Source organism: Macrobrachium rosenbergii, chromosome 52, assembly GCF_040412425.1.
Source record: "Macrobrachium rosenbergii isolate ZJJX-2024 chromosome 52, ASM4041242v1, whole genome shotgun sequence".
NCBI classification, from domain to species: Eukaryota; Metazoa; Arthropoda; class Malacostraca; order Decapoda; family Palaemonidae; genus Macrobrachium; species Macrobrachium rosenbergii.
In genome coordinates this window covers 35,494,773-35,510,888 of record NC_089792.1, presented here as the reverse complement: position 1 = coordinate 35,510,888, position 16,116 = coordinate 35,494,773, and positions in this window count along the sequence as shown.

The following is a 16,116-nucleotide window of genomic DNA, read 5'->3' as shown; positions in this document are numbered from 1 at the left end:
ACTCTTAACAATTTTTTTTGACGGTTATGCAATGACATGGCGGGTGCAACTAGCAACTTACGTTCACCAAAGAAGAGTGAACACAAATGGAATTAGTCATTTGCATTGTACTTAAATTCTTAATTGTCCAGTTTTTAGATTGCATCACATAATCAGAATGCCAAGTGGGTTTTGTAGTGACCCTGGATGACCGTTTAAGGGAACAAGGGTGGATTTTCGGTCTGCAGCTTATATTGGTTGTTGATTTTCCTGGGACGGCAGGTGAAGTCTGGTGATCGATAATGAGTTTGGACTTTGTGTGGTACAGCCACAGCCGTTGAAATTGACCCGGACGGGCTCAAGGAGCCATGGTCACTGGTGAACAGGCGACGAGGGGACAATCGCAATGGAGAGACAGCTTTCGGTGGCGATGAATCGTCATCATGCTGTGCACTTAGGGAGGGTGTGGATTTCAGTGTGCCACCATACTGTAGAGGTGTATCAGCACCAGGTGAAGGTTTAACCGATGTCATCTCATGCGCTAAATAGGTCTCCCTAGTGGGCTTGTTCGGTGTATATGTGTGCCTCGGGGGCGAGCTGACTGTAGGCGGTATTATGCCATGCAGTTGGACAGGTAAGGATGAATCTGTCATGGCAGTATCACACCCAGTAGATATCTGTCTCTGAAGTTCGATGTCTGATGTGATAGTGTGTTTCTTGTTAGGTGCTCAGATAGGGAGGTGTTTGCGCAGGAATTTCTGATTTCACAATATAACCCTTCCTGAACCATCGATCTTAACAACATATTGGTAAATGTGATGCACTTCAGTGACGATGCCGGCTGTCCCATTTAAGAGGGTGTAGCCCAACTTGGTTCTGCACCAGGACGTGGTCACCGACAAGAAGTAGGGGTAACCACTTTGTGTGCTCAGAGAGCTGCTCTGAAATATGCATGAGTCGGGTTTTGAGTGCCTCTTCTCTTGCAGCACAGGTTCTGCGCCATGTATCATGCAGTCTATAGCTTCCAGACAACACGGATGAAGTTGTGGTTGGGTCTACCAAATACACACATGGCAGGGGAAAGTTTTGCATCCCAATCAAGTGTGTTGCAGTGCTGTGGCACAGCCCTTTGGAAAGCGTCAGTGTCTAGTTCACCAACAGGTCCACCTCATCTCTGCAGTTACTATGAGGGCATGTGACTGATGACAATCTATGATGAACACCCCAGTCCTGCAAGAATTGTCTGGTAGAATGAGATGTGAATTCAGGCCTGCTATCTGAAGCAAGCTCTTCCAGAATGCCAAAAGTGACAAAAGTTCTCATAAGAGCAGAAATCAACCCTGAGGATCCGGCAGTAGATTTTTCCATGATAGGCCAATTAGAGTACCTGTCCACTATAACCAAATAGTTTGTTCCTTTGCAGTGGAAATAGCCTGCACAAACACACTAAAATGGATAGTCTGGAGCAATCAAGGGTATGGGCGGTGCACTGGGGCTTGAAAGAGCAATGCGATTATGCGTGCTGCAGCTCACTTGCATGGCTATAATTGCTGGTGTTATACCTGGCCAAAACACTGAAGATTCAGCACGAGCAGTCATGGTCGTGAACCTCTGGTGAGCACTGTACAACGCAGCTGAAACTTCACTCCTGAGGGATGGGGAATCACAGTTCTGTCCTTGTACATCATAATGCCATCGATAGTGTAAAGGTCGTCACGAAGTTGGAAGATGTCACGGACTGAATCTGGCATCTCTTGATGAGCGTCAGGAAAACCATGTTCAATGGTTTCGGAGAGAAGACATACGTCCGAGTCACTGGCTGTGGATGTTCTGACCATGTCCCAGGTGACTGACTTCAACTGCAGGGCGCAAAGTGAGGAAGAAACAGAAGCGATTAGAGACTCTTCCATATCGTCCTGATCGCCAACAGGATTATTGTCTTTGGTGGCAGCCACATCATCTGCGAGATTCATGGGTTGGGGAGGCCCTATTATGTGCTGTGATTTGCAATCAGTGGTTTGATGGTGAATACCTTGGATGTGAACCATGCAAAATCTGTACTGCAATGTTTTTTTCCTTCAGATTGCATAGGCAAGTGTTTGGAATGTCTTGTAATGAATGGTCACCAAACTCTTTCAACAATGGCCTATAATCTGCAGCAATAAGAAGAAGATCCTTGCACCCCAAGACAAAATACCATGATTTGTCCAGTGCACCTGCAACGGCTAGGGCTTCCCCCTCAATGGGTGCGTATCTGGTTTCCATGGCATGAGTGAACCTGCTGCTGCCGACCAATGTCACTTTCCATCCCATTTTGCAGCAGAAAGGAGCTGTTCCCACACAATTACGTTTCTAGAGAAGCCAGAATCCTATGCCTGTCTTAGACTGGTCTGTAGCCAATCATGTTGGTTTTCCTGGCCCAAAAATTTTAATGCCCAACTCAATCTCCCTCAAGGATTGCAGTTTTTGACACTTCAAAGAGTTCTTGAAGGCATGTTCCACTGAAATTTGGTTCTTGGTTTCAGTAGATCTCAAAATGGTATAATTTTGCCAGCCATGCTGAATGTGTAGACTTGATTGACAAATCCAAAACAAGACCGCATCTTAGTGATGTTTTTGGTGGAGGGAAATCAAGAATAGCCTCAGGGTATGGTTTGCGTGGGCTTACACTGTCACTCGTGATTTCAAATCCTGTGAACTCAACAGTATCCTGTTCAAATACGAATTTGTCTGGGTTGAGTACATTGACATGGTAACCACAAATATCTAAACCACTGAACTGCTTGAAAGAAACTGTCTTCAAGGTTGGCTGATCAGAGCAGTGCATCATCAACACATTTCGTTTCGTTGGGTACGAGATACTATCTCATCGTATTTCCTGGTGTAACCATCTCCAGACTCAATGTACCCCTGAGGGGCTGTTCTGTATCGATATCTACCCAATGAGGTGATAAAGATGGAGGTCCTCAGCATGAATAGGCACACTGTGATAACAATTCCATGCATCAAAAGCTGTCTTCTTCGTGCCCTGTGGAACAGCCCTCGCTTGAAGAAAAGGGGACAATGTGTTGTGGGTTTCCCTTGTTGCATAGGCATTTAATGGCTGAAAGTCCACCGTGCATCTTGTTTCTCCATTTTTCTTTGCACAAACAACCATGTGGTGGCACCAAGTGACAGGACCTCCAACGGTGACAAGTTCAATAACTCCCAACACAACATCACAGTCAAGGCCAGCCTTTACTCTGTCTGCCAGTGAAGGGGTACAGGAACTGGTGTATGATGAGCTACTGGTTCAGCATTGGGATTGATCATCAAATTAAGTGGGGGACCATCCATCATGGGCAAAGGCTGATGTTCACATGTGTTAAAAGTGCTCGATAGGTAAGTGTCCAATATAAACTGTCGCATTTTTTCTCTATTATTTTCTGTTGCAGGAAATGGAAACTGAATTAATGGTGGTGGAGGACATTGTTGTTCTACAACCACAAGATTTTGTCGAAATCGTTTCTACTAGGTTGGCACTGTCTTGGGGAGCAAAGCCTTGTCTGTCGTCATGATTACACTTAATCAATTTAACTGTGGGAAATCTTTCTGGGATGATTCCAAGAACAACACATGCTCCACAATTCAAGAAAAGTTTGTCTGAAGAGTCCTTTACATATGCTGTTTGTCTTGTTTCAACAATTACACCATGCTTAGTTTTTCCTGACAGGCTAAGCATGGTAGCTCCAAGAAGCTTGATTCTTTGGTTATTAGCAGTGTGCATTTTCATTGACGAGCTGTGTGCCTTCAAAACAGCGGAGCAACATTCTGAGCATGTTGTGTTGGAAGCTCCGTCTGATGATTTACGCTGGGTATGTTGTACACTACAGACAGACTCAAGTAGATAGTCACTCTCATTAAAGTGAGCATGCCTACTATCCTTTGAATAAGAGTTTGCAGCACAGATGGCAACGAATACAGCACTTTCACACTCATTTGTAGAATGCGTGTTTATCTTTTCGACCGTTTTGGATTATTTCTGCTTCAACAAACTGACTTCATTTGGTGAATGTGTTGACGTAAATCACAGATATGGCCAATCGCATGACATTCTGTCTTGCAGATGCAGCCTGGTGTGCTTTTGCCATGTCCATGCTTGCCACAGTACGAGCATGGATCGAGCTGTACAGTGTCTGTGGTGCCAGGCTGTTTTGACTTGTTATAAGAACTCCTGGCTGCTTCAGTGACGTGTGAGTCAACCAGGCATGATGCAGAGTGTTTACCAGTCTCTTTGGCCTCAATGAACCAAAAAACATCCTCTGATGTCATATCTTGGTTTTTCTCACCAAGAAGATCAAGTTGTATCTTGGGATTTGCAATACCCCAAGTAAAAACATCTCGAAGAATTGCGTCTGTGTAACTGACCTCCTCATTGTAGCTAGGGCGCTGAATCATAAACTTGCAAACCCCAGCCTGGCCTTGGAGATGTGTGCCAAAGCTTTGAATTGGCTCCTCGTGGTCTTAGCGCATACTGTGGAGGGTGACTCTTGTAACCATAGTATTTTCCATACGTACGGCAAGCTTTTTGATTTCAGCTATGACCTCGTCCATAGATCTGTTAATAAGACTTCCCCCAACTGACCGTGTAAGAGCTTTGCGTAACTGTTCATCACAACACTCAAGTAGCTGAACCACCTTGCCACGTCCATCAGTTCTGGTGGCATCAACATATTCCATCCACCGTGACTGAAAGCAGGTTCATTCTTCACTGGAGTTAGCTGACGATATCGCTGGATGCTTGACCTTTTTGACCTTTGTAGCAGCAGTGTGCACTGTGTGAATAGTGTGGTGAGCAGTGATCAAGGCAGCCACAATGGCAGCATCCAGGTGTGGTGTCATGTACTCACAGCTGGGGATCGAGCAGCTGATGGATGGCATCTTGGAAGTGTTCGAGGATGATGATAATGTATGTAATTACAGATTGTCAAGGATAAACCTAAGAATTTTTAATGGGTGGGCACTGGACTTTTTTTTTTTTTACTGAATTAGTCATCGCATATAAAATATCATACGTGTATACTGTACACTTATTTCAGCTTTATGTACAATTTATCAATAATATTCATACATAATGGAAATGTTATTTAATAAAAACTTTTTGTCATATTTTAGTGAATATTTATTTTAGCTACAATAACAAATAGTTTTACAAATTCTGTCATTTTCAAGTGGTAGTAGTTTATTTATATTTAAATAATCTACAGACCATAACCTGAAATAAAGCAACACATTTTGGTTGACAACTCTGCTCAGCATTAAACAAGATGTACGAGACATACTGAAATCATTTTCGCCAACTGGGAAGATTTTACCCAGATATTTCACTGCCACGGCAGAAGAATTTTTTCACAGATGGATTGCTTCCATATGTTGACTTCTGTGGCTCCTTGTATCTATGATGCTTTACTTGCAGAAATTTTGCTACTGCTGGACGTGGATCAAAATGACCTGTACCAGGCCCGTACAATGCAATGAGTAATCTGTTGTTAGCACTTTGTAGACATATAGCAAGCCTTTAGTCACTGCGAAAAATATTGTAGGTAGAAACTGCTCTGTCTACTACTATTGAATGAGGTACTGTTCCTAAGACATAGTTGACAAGTGGTGTCAGTAAAGATTCTGGATTGCCTTTTGCTTTTTCAGTAATCTTCTTGAATCTTGTTTTCAGATCTATTTGTTGATCTTTTAACTGTGGATTCTGGATGAAGAGGTCAATACAATCATCAGTCAGTTTCACTGGATCATCAATCTTTTTCTAGCCATTTCATTAGGAGTTGTTTGAATATATCAGGGATTTTTTTTTCAATGATTCCGTTATCCCTTGATCCATCCACTTTCCAAGAAAGTTTTTTACCGTTTCAACTGTTTCTTGTCGATAGCATTGTAGAACCGATTGGACGTTGTCACAAAATGATTAGCAATTCTCCTTCTAGTTGTCTTTGTGCTTTTGGCTGCATCTACCATGGGCTCATCATTATCATAATCCAAAGTTGGCCCTGCACCTAGCTTTTCCTCCCAACCATCACTGTAGGGTTTTTCTGACATTGCCGTTAATCGTTCAGTATACCTCTCTTGAACAGATGGAATATCAAACAATAATAGGACAGTTCTCTGAAATTCCTTCTGCAGACAGGCAAGATGATGCAGAGTATCTGCCGTCAAGGCTGTTATTCTATATTGTTGACCTCCTGCTCCCTAGATTTTCAAATGTCCAGCCACTTTTTACCGGGTGACTCGATCTTCACTATCAATACTTGCTAATTTTTCCAGGTAGCAACACCGGCTGAAAGATTACAGAGAAGACTGGGGCACATTGCTTGATCATGCTGAGCTTTTCTGATGGTATATAGGTTGTTCGGACTTGGTGTATACAGCCATACCTTGTAAATGTGGGATGTTACGATGATAAATAAAATCTGGGTCATCAAACCTTGGGATTAAAAACTCAACCATTGACTTAATACTACTTACAAGTGTCTCAGATAAAAATATCAAATCGTAGCTATGGGCACAACTCTGGAGATCAAGAAAATTTTACCATAAGCCTCGAATATTTGGGTGAGTACTTTGCAATTTCTGTTACTTTAATGAGTAACAGGTCCAGGGTTCAGTTCTATGTCTCCCAAAAGAATTAAAATTAACAACATAAAATCAGTAGCAAAACTAATAAATAAACTCATACCAGCAGTAAGATTGTAAAAATCAACAGAACAATAAACAACAATACCATCAACAACAACAGTATTTACATTATTCACAAAAAATCTGTTGAAACATCACCACATGCCATTGAAAAAAGAGCCAGAAGCAACTGGTCGACAAGGTGAGACCAGCACACCTTGTAAGGCAAATAAGAAATCCGCCAGGTTTGCCACAACAACTGGGGGAGGACAGTCAGGATGGATTTAGAAATTATAAAACACTCAGAAAGAAAAGATTAGGTAAAGACAAAGGCACTTTCCTGATAAACCACCAAGCAACTTTTGCTTTCTCATCAGCCTGTCCTACACACTTTAAAAAAAAAAAGGAAAGTGAACAAAAAGAAGGATAATTGCCAGATTGTACCCTCAGGCAAGGAAATTCAAACCCAAGACCATGGAAGGCCACGGTACAATGGCTATGGCGCAGTCCAAGGATGGAGAACATGGTTTGTACTCAGGGTAACCCTCTCTTAGAAGGTTGCCTACCAAGGTTTAAAGGGTCCCTTCTACCCGCTGCTGTTTGATTTCTGAGTGTCCTCCTAGAAGAGTTGCCTTGCCAAGGAGAGAGAGTCTTCTACCCTAACTCGTGTAGGCAGGGTCGTCACACCCTGAAGTGAATAGGGACCAAAAGAAAGCTACTTCATGAAAGCTTGACATTAAAATAATAAAAATGGATTATAAAGAGGTTGTGGTGAAAAAGTGATTGTATGGACAAAGTGGACTGCATGCTGAATGTTGTTACTTGGTCAAAAATACTAAAAGTCTTATGTAACAACAACACCACTCTTCCTTTGCGGTTCCTAAATTACGGGGAGATATCTCTCAGCCCAATTCAGTACTAACAAGGATGACACACTAATATTATTAATGAAAAGTACCACAGTTAAGTACTTCCACTTACTGAGCAGTCCCTATAGACATGAGCTCAGATCATAAGTTGCTGTGAGATACGACGCGAGGTGCTCTCTTCTCTCTCCCAAAGTCTTATGAGCACTCACGGGTTGATTTTCAAACCTTAGAGGACTCATCACTGTTTCTATAAGTTAGTTGCGTAACTTCAAAGTATGAACACAATACAAAGTTTATCACATCTAATTATAATCACCAGTCACTGAAATTTGATCATAGAAAAATGAAATATAATGGAAGGTGGTATTGAAACGCACTTGTTGAATTTAAACTTAAAATTATTTCATAACTAAAGGTTAAACATATCAAATGGTAATTATATAAGAGAAATTAAAATGAATTCCTCAGAAGAGATTACAATTCAGTGGCACTTAAACGAACCAAAGTAACAATAAGGTTCACAGAATAAGGACAATCACCCTTCCTAAATCCTCACACACATCACTGCAAGTCACCAAAAGTTGAACCAAGAAGCTGTTCATTCCATTCTGCATTCGGGTTTTATTGGGGAAAGGAACAAGTTGTACAGTTACTACGAATACAGAGCTGATTTACAAGGTTTACAATAACAAAAATTTTAATTGTCAAGTTTGTTATAAAAAATAAATTCAAAGCATGACACTCAGGCATTTCAACATATTTGTTGTGCAGTGCATTAATTGGTGGTTTTCTCGACGATAACCAGCTCTACAGATGGTGGCTACATTTACTACAAAAGTATACTGTGATACAAATACATACTCAAGCTATTTAAATTTAAGTTAATCTAAACAAAAAACACAAGCAAATTTACAAGAACTTTACGTTAATACAAGTTACAATTTGGTTTACAAAAAACCAGTGGCCACAAGGTCACGAGAGAAGTAAGAAAATAAAAAAATCACAGAAAAGGAGATGACCGAGACACTCGGCACTTTCACGTTGCAGTAAAATAATGTAAGCTTCAGCTACGGACGACTTACGTTTAACTAGACCAAGAAACAAAGGATGAATTCTGGACCACGTGCGTGCCGGCAATTTTAAAAATTTACCTTAATTCTGTTATAAATCATTAAAATCGCAACTTGATCGATCCTACAATTGTAGTGTCACTACTTGACATGATACACATCAACGCAAAGCAAAGATCGGCGTCCATCAACTTGGATCAAACACGGTACAATTACCTAATGTTTCGAGAACGATCTAGCAATGTCCAGCCGGCTTATCAGCACATATACTTGGAACACGTCCGATCTACTCCGTAGATGGAAGAGCGAAAATGGAAGGCGCTGTAGCGTTGCTACGAGCGTTCTTTTTAGAAATTTCCAAATTTACAAGTTTCTTGGTTCCAAAACTCTAGCTAATCAAAAGTGCAACATACAGTGCACTTTTCAAGAATAAAGGACATGTAACAAACGAAATAATTTTATCATTTTCCAAATCAGAATTATTACTCGAGTCTCCATGTCAGTCTAGCTAGACACGTAATCATTAAACTCGGTTGCGACTTCTACTGATATTTTAAACAAACTAGATAGGAGGTTTATGTTGGCAAAATCCCTGCAGAAGATTTCGTTGACATCCTCCCAGCCAGAGCGATCTGACAGCCAAGGCAGAAAGGTTAAGAATGACGCCTGAGGAGACAATGCTCGGTTCTGACTCACGGCCCATATGTGATTGGAGGCCTCACAGTCGCAGGATACTGGACACCATTCCGTGTCTTACAATCACACAACACAGCAGTGCATAAGAACAATGAAATGTGAATAAATCGCATAATGGTGCTCCTTTCTCTTGGTAGCACGCAAACTATCAGACTATCATAACTATAAGGGTTCCTGGTTCTTCTCACAGTTCCATCTCGTTCCTCCTCAAAGAACAAATGATTTTATACAATCTCTCAAAAACACTATAGTTTGCCCTCTCAAGGCCAATGTCCCATTTTCTCTCTGGACTAGAGCCGTTTTTCTTTTTGGTCTACCATAAGTTCCGGGTACATTCACCATATTCTGTCCTTCGGTACTTTCTTCGCCCATTGTCGATGATTCACTCTCAACTGTAGTTCGTGATTGTCAATATTCACTGCCATACTTAAACTTTTATGTATTTCATTGTCAGTACCACTTTCAGCACTTCATGTCTGTCATTCACTTTTAACATAATAAGGGGTTTGATCAGCCCGAGACACTCTTCACCTTCCCACAAAACTTTCGCTGAACGAATGACATCATCCTTTCCGGAGTAGAGTTGTATAATTTCCCTAAGAGGCCAGAATTTATGACGGCGGTTGATCTTTTATACTAAGACAACGTCGTTGCTTCTGGGTGGAGTCGTAGCACTGGGGCCGAATCATGAGGTTGACGTAGAGCCTGTAGGTACTCGGTGCTCCGACTTAACATAAAGGTATGTAGAGCATCAACTAACTTGAAGTATTCAGCTTGAATCTTCTTAGTTGTGAAAATACCTGGCATACTTTCGTTCGGGGCTGCAGCAGGCAGCAAGTGGATGGTCTTACCTCGAAGAAGATGCAACGGACTGAGGACCTAACCCTCACGGGTATCACCACAATAAGTAAGGGGGCAGTTGTTAACGACACACTCCGCCTCTTTAACTAGTGTCCTTGCCTGGTCCTCGTTGAACAATCCTCTATCGAGTGAGACTGCCAGGGCACGCTTCGTCACCCCGATTAGTCTCTCAAATATTCCGCCCTTCCAAGGCAGACGTGGAGTCTGGAAATACCAGCGTATTGCTTTCTCTCAAATGCGAATGAGTCACGTCCTCATCACAGAGATCGGCTAACAAGTTGCTTGCAGTTTTGAAGGTTGCATGATTGTCAGAATAGATGACAGCTGGAGCGCCGTGACAGGCGGCAAATCTACGAAGGTATAGGATGAAGGTGTCAGCACTGAGGTTCGTCACCAGACCCAGGTAGACGGCACGAGTGCTGAGACACGTAATTAGGAGGATGTAAGCATGACCCTCCTGGATGTTGATTGGGGCTGCATGATCAAGTCCTATGTGGTAAAACGGTGTCGTCAGAGTCACACGCGGGCTTAGTAGCTGGGGTTGAGGAGGCCGCGACAAGGAGCTCTGAGCGTCCTCTTACATACTAAGCATCTACTTATTATCTTCTTAACCAGCACTCTCACTGCTGGCTTCCAACACTCCTGTCTGAAAGTTAAGATAACTGTATTGACGCCACAGTGTAGGTTTACGCTATGAATGTGTTTAAGATATAACATTACAAGTTTTCCCTTAGGGGGCAACAGGATCAAGTCATTCATTGTGTTACTAGTGTTTTTCAAGAGATATCTAGAATATATTACATATTAATTAAAACTAAATTTAATTGTCTAGTAAAATTAACTATTTCAAGAGAAGCTTTTTTTCACCTTTCTCAAATATCTACACAAAGTGGGTCAATGATGGCATATGGTAACTTAATTAATGGATTATTTCTAATCTTCAGGAATTTACAAATATGTTGCATGGCATTGTAAAGAGAGCTGTAGTTGGATATGCTCTCCCAAAAGTGAAGTAAGGGAGCAGGAGGTGCTGGCTGAAGTTCTTTCTGCAACTCTCTCTCGTAGTGCAGACATTATCGTTGACGAATTCGCATTGTCTTGTGGGTCATCAATTGCTGCTAGGGGGACCTGGGACGTGCAACATGGCTGGTCCTCTTGCCCGCAAGGATTGCTCATGCAATTGCTTGACGTCTGCCCCGCAGGACAGCACATCCGCTGGATTCTGCTTGGTGGAAACGTACTGCAAGTTGAATCCGCACTCCTGTAGAATAAAGGATACCTCCCATGCCCTATTGGCTATGGAGGTGTTTTGTTTTCAGTCTTGCTCCCTAGATTGTTACTTTAATGAATTTAAAGGTCCGATTGAGATACTCGGCTAGTTTGGCCATTATTCACAACATTGATCGCTGGGCGAGTCGGTAGAGTTGTCGGTTAGCACTCGCTAGGCCCGAGTTCGAGTCTCCGACCGGCTAATGAAGAATTAGAGGAATTTATTTCGGGTGACAGAAATTCATTTCTCGGTATAATGTGGTTCGGATTCCACAATAAGCTGTAGGTCCCGTTGCTAGGTAAAATAAGTCTAATCCTTCGGGCCAGCCCTAAGTGAGCTGTTAATCAGCTCAGTGGTCTGGTTAAACTAAGATATACTTAACACGATCGCATACTTATGTATCTTCATAATAGAAGCGTGACCCCGCCCCGAGCACACTTGTACACTTATACGATGCCGGCTCATAAATCATAACTATACACAATCATGTAGGCTGCTTTTCCTTGGGCAGCAAGGTCTATCACAGTTAAAAAGAAACACAACAGCCATCATCATAACTGAAACAGCTGTAAATAAAGCCTCGGCAACACGTATCAACACTAATCTGTGCTCCTTGAATAGTTCAGTGTAGATTGCATTTCCTCACACATTGTAACGGCGGCAACATTTTAACCTCCAATATGGCTTCAGTTGAACAGGTCAGCGCTAATTATGCACGTATTGCATGAAGGTCCTCGGCGAAGAGCTGAGCAGTATTTCGCACATGTCAACACCTTGCGTAGCTCCTGCCCTAAATGATCCACGAAAGTTGTGGATCCACCCAAAAAGGCGAAGGCGTATGACGGCAACATCAGTCTGCTTTCTCTCTAGGTTGCTGAGGGACGTTTCTGGCGGTGGCCCTATGCAGGGCGCAGGAAGTGGTACGTTTGAGATGTCCTCCAGAGTCATGTCATGGGTCAATTAAAAAAAAAAAAAACTCTACAACTATATTCTTCTTAACGAACTCTGTCACTGTTCTGAAGGATATGTCCATTATGAAAGGCTGCATTATGTATCAATATCGTGTTTTGATTCCTCATTCTTTACACCAAATGGTATTAGAGAAATTTTATGAAGGCCATCCAGGAATACGCAGTATGAAACCCGTGGTGCGCTTTCTCAACTGGTACCCTTACATTGATCATGATGTAATCAATTATTGTCAACCGCAGGTTCAGAACAAAAGAAAAGCATCAATAATGAGTCCAGCATTTTATCAACCTCTAATGAATTACCTTCTCATCGACCTATAGTTCAACCTTTTTTTTTTTTGTTGGGTCCCCCTATTAATGTTTTGCCTAACAATGACATAAGTGTACCAACTGTTAGGGTCCCTAGAAATATTCCCGTAGCAGATGTTCCTCCTATCAGGCGTTCAGTTGGAAATAGAAAACCTGTGATACATTATGGTAATGATGGATATTAGAGATGTAATTGTATGTGCTCATTAGAAATGAAAGCCAATGTTATTCTTCCATTTCGATATTTTGATATTGTTTCATTTTGTGCTATTTTCATTTAGAGGGGAGCAAATGTTATATGTTACGTTAGTTTCGTTTACCTTATAATCAATTCCATTTTCTGTTCTTGTAGTGACGTCTTCATTACGTCATGCCCACGGCCGTTAATAAGTAATGCCGCTGAATTTCAAATCATTGCTTGTATCCACTTGCTAGAGAATACATCTCTTTACAAGCACTAGTCTTTTCCTAAACCATATGTATGGTATACATAAAGATAGAAGTCCATCCTTTCCCTTACAGAGAATAGACTGTACATTCGCAATCATTAAGTAAACTGAGATACTCAAGCATAACAGCCGTTTTAAGTTAGTTTTTAGTAACTGAGAGACCGAGGAATTTGTTAGGCATAAAGATGCATCACTTGATTTTCCCCGATTACCCTGTAGAGAAAACATCCAGTCGATACCACAAAAGTCCAATACCACGCAGGTAAACACATATTTACCGACGATTTTATTATAGTTACCTGCATAAATATGTACCCAGTAGCAATTTTGGGGTATCCGTCGATGTCATGGAATAATATCGCAATTGCAACGGCGAAAAAAGATATTTTGGTTGGAGGTAAAATTTTCAGGTCTTCTCACACTCTTAAAGAATGTTCTGACGTAAAGGAACCAAACTTAACGAATACGTTCATGTTGAGGAGCCGAGCACTACCTGGTTAATGCTAGAGATTAATGAGACAGTTAAGGATAAGAAATACTCTCAACTGACTGCTAGCGTCACCCACATCATTGAACCAAATATGTCGTCTTATATAATTGCATCCGTGAAGAAAGTTTTACCTGGGTCAGAAATTTTGCAGCACATACAGTAGAAAGTAATAGGCTGATCAGTGGTGACAGAAGTTTTTAACCATTTGAATAAAGATTTTATTGTCAATAAGGATACACCTATGATGGATGTTGATGTTTTTATCATAGAATTTTAATAATTGCAGAGATAAAGATGTTCAGATAGCAGAGGATGATAATATTTTCAACCCATTATAGACAAGATAGCAAAGGATATCAAAGACAGTAATGTTCGGGAGAAGTTTGCAAAACTGTTACATATCAAGATGTGTTTAGTACTAACACTGGTGGTTTGGTTAAAACCAATGCGATCGAGCACCAGATCGGACACCGCAACCCCGAACGCAAGCATTGATGCGCCATCTTCAAGGCTTCCCATGAAATTTCAAATTGAGATTGTCAAAAAGGTAGATGATATGCTCGAGGAATGTATGAATAAGAAATCAAAATGTTAATATCATTTCCCCTTGTTGGAAGGGTAAAAGAGAACCGGACAAGGAGAGTTTGTGCTGATTTTCACAAAGTCAATGAGGAAACTATTCCTGGCCGTTTCCCTGTGCAAGATACTTATGATACCCTATCTGTGTTAGGTAAATGTAATCATTTTACATCTTTGGATCTGTTAAGAAGATTTCATCAAATTCAATCAAATTCCTTTGGAGGAAAGCAGCACTCAGTGGCCTACACTACACAGCAATCAGTAGCCCGCGTGGGCACTTTTGATTTCTAAGGATCCCTTTTGGTTTCGCCGTGCACCTACGACTTCTCCCAGGTTGATTAATTCTGCTTTTAGTCATATGTTGGGCGATGTCCTTCATGCCTGCTTGGAGGACTTATTTATATTTTCAAATGCTCTGGAAGACCATGTTAGGAAACTGGAGTGAGTTCTTCAGAGGTTGAGACAATATACTTTGAAAGTTAAACTTTAAAAAATAAATGATTTTCTTAAGGCTATGTTGCTTTGAAGGATGAGTTAAAAGTTATACGTGATCAGATTTCTACCATTACGAATCACCCTGAGCCGACCATGGTTAAAAGCGTTCAACAATTCTTGGGTATGACAGGGTATTATTCAGTGGCGTAGCCGGCATTCCATCGGTGGCGGCGCCTAGGTGGGCTCAATATATACTTTGGGGGGGCCAAGAAAATTATACAAACTAATGTACCAATTCTGTAATGAGTAAAATATACTATTTTCGAATGTATATATCCATGTGAATGAAGGAAAATAATAAATAGTATTAGTAATCAGCAAACCTGTATTTGAAATTATAGAGCTCAATTTTCAATTCTTACTATATGCAAATGTATCAAATACTGTAATGTAAATTTCCTCACAACCTTATATTCAACACTAGCCTAATTTCTGTTATCATTAACTCCGAGCAGCAGTAGCAAATTGCATTGCACTTATTCAAAACTGTAACAATGGCTTCAGTCACTTCATACGTAAGTTGATAGCATTATGTTGGATCAAAATATCATGAACAAACATGTCGTTTGTGTTAAAAACTTATAATTATAATTCTGCTTTTGACCACCAAACGTTTAAAGATTAGCTGCAAAGTGAATTTCTACTGTGGGGGTTGGTGCCATCGGGGGCTCTTATCATCTGACTGGGGGGACCCAGACGGCCCCTGGTCCCCATAGCGACGCCATTTGGTATTATTATAGGTGCCATAAAACGATAATAAAGTAACCATAAAAAAGCTTAAGTTTACCGCGTTAATACTACGATTGGTGACTGACTATTGGGTAGTTATTAGTGTGCTTCGTAACCGGTTTAAACTGAGAGCAGGCAACAGGCGTTTGAGCGTGGCCACGGTTTGAGACTCCAGCAAGGTTCCTGGTTCCTAACCTACAGTAAGTGCTCACTCCACAAACACAGTTGCAGGCACACTTCACTATTCTTATGAGGTGCAGAGCTTTTTAACTTGATACAGTTTTACTTTAAACCCTTTCTCTTTCATACAGTTAGTCAACAAAATCTTCTGCAGGGAATTTTGCTATAAAACCTTCCATCTAGTCAGGTTTAGAGATCAGTAGGAATAGCATACGAGAGTGACGACTTACGTGATGGTTCTGATTCGAAATGATGTTATTATTGCCTTTATTACATGTCTTTTATTACTGAGGAATACACTAGACGTTACACGTTTAATATATAAAAGTTATGAGACTAAGAAATTTGAACTCGAAGCCAAGCGTTGCACTGTTTGCTCTCTTATCTTCTAGACATCGCGTAGGGCGGATGTGTTCTTGCTGTGTGTCGTAGCTGAGAGAAAGCCCAGCGTGACCTCTCAGTGTGGTCCTAGAGCCAGTTCGAGCCTGCCAATCTGTGGTCATATT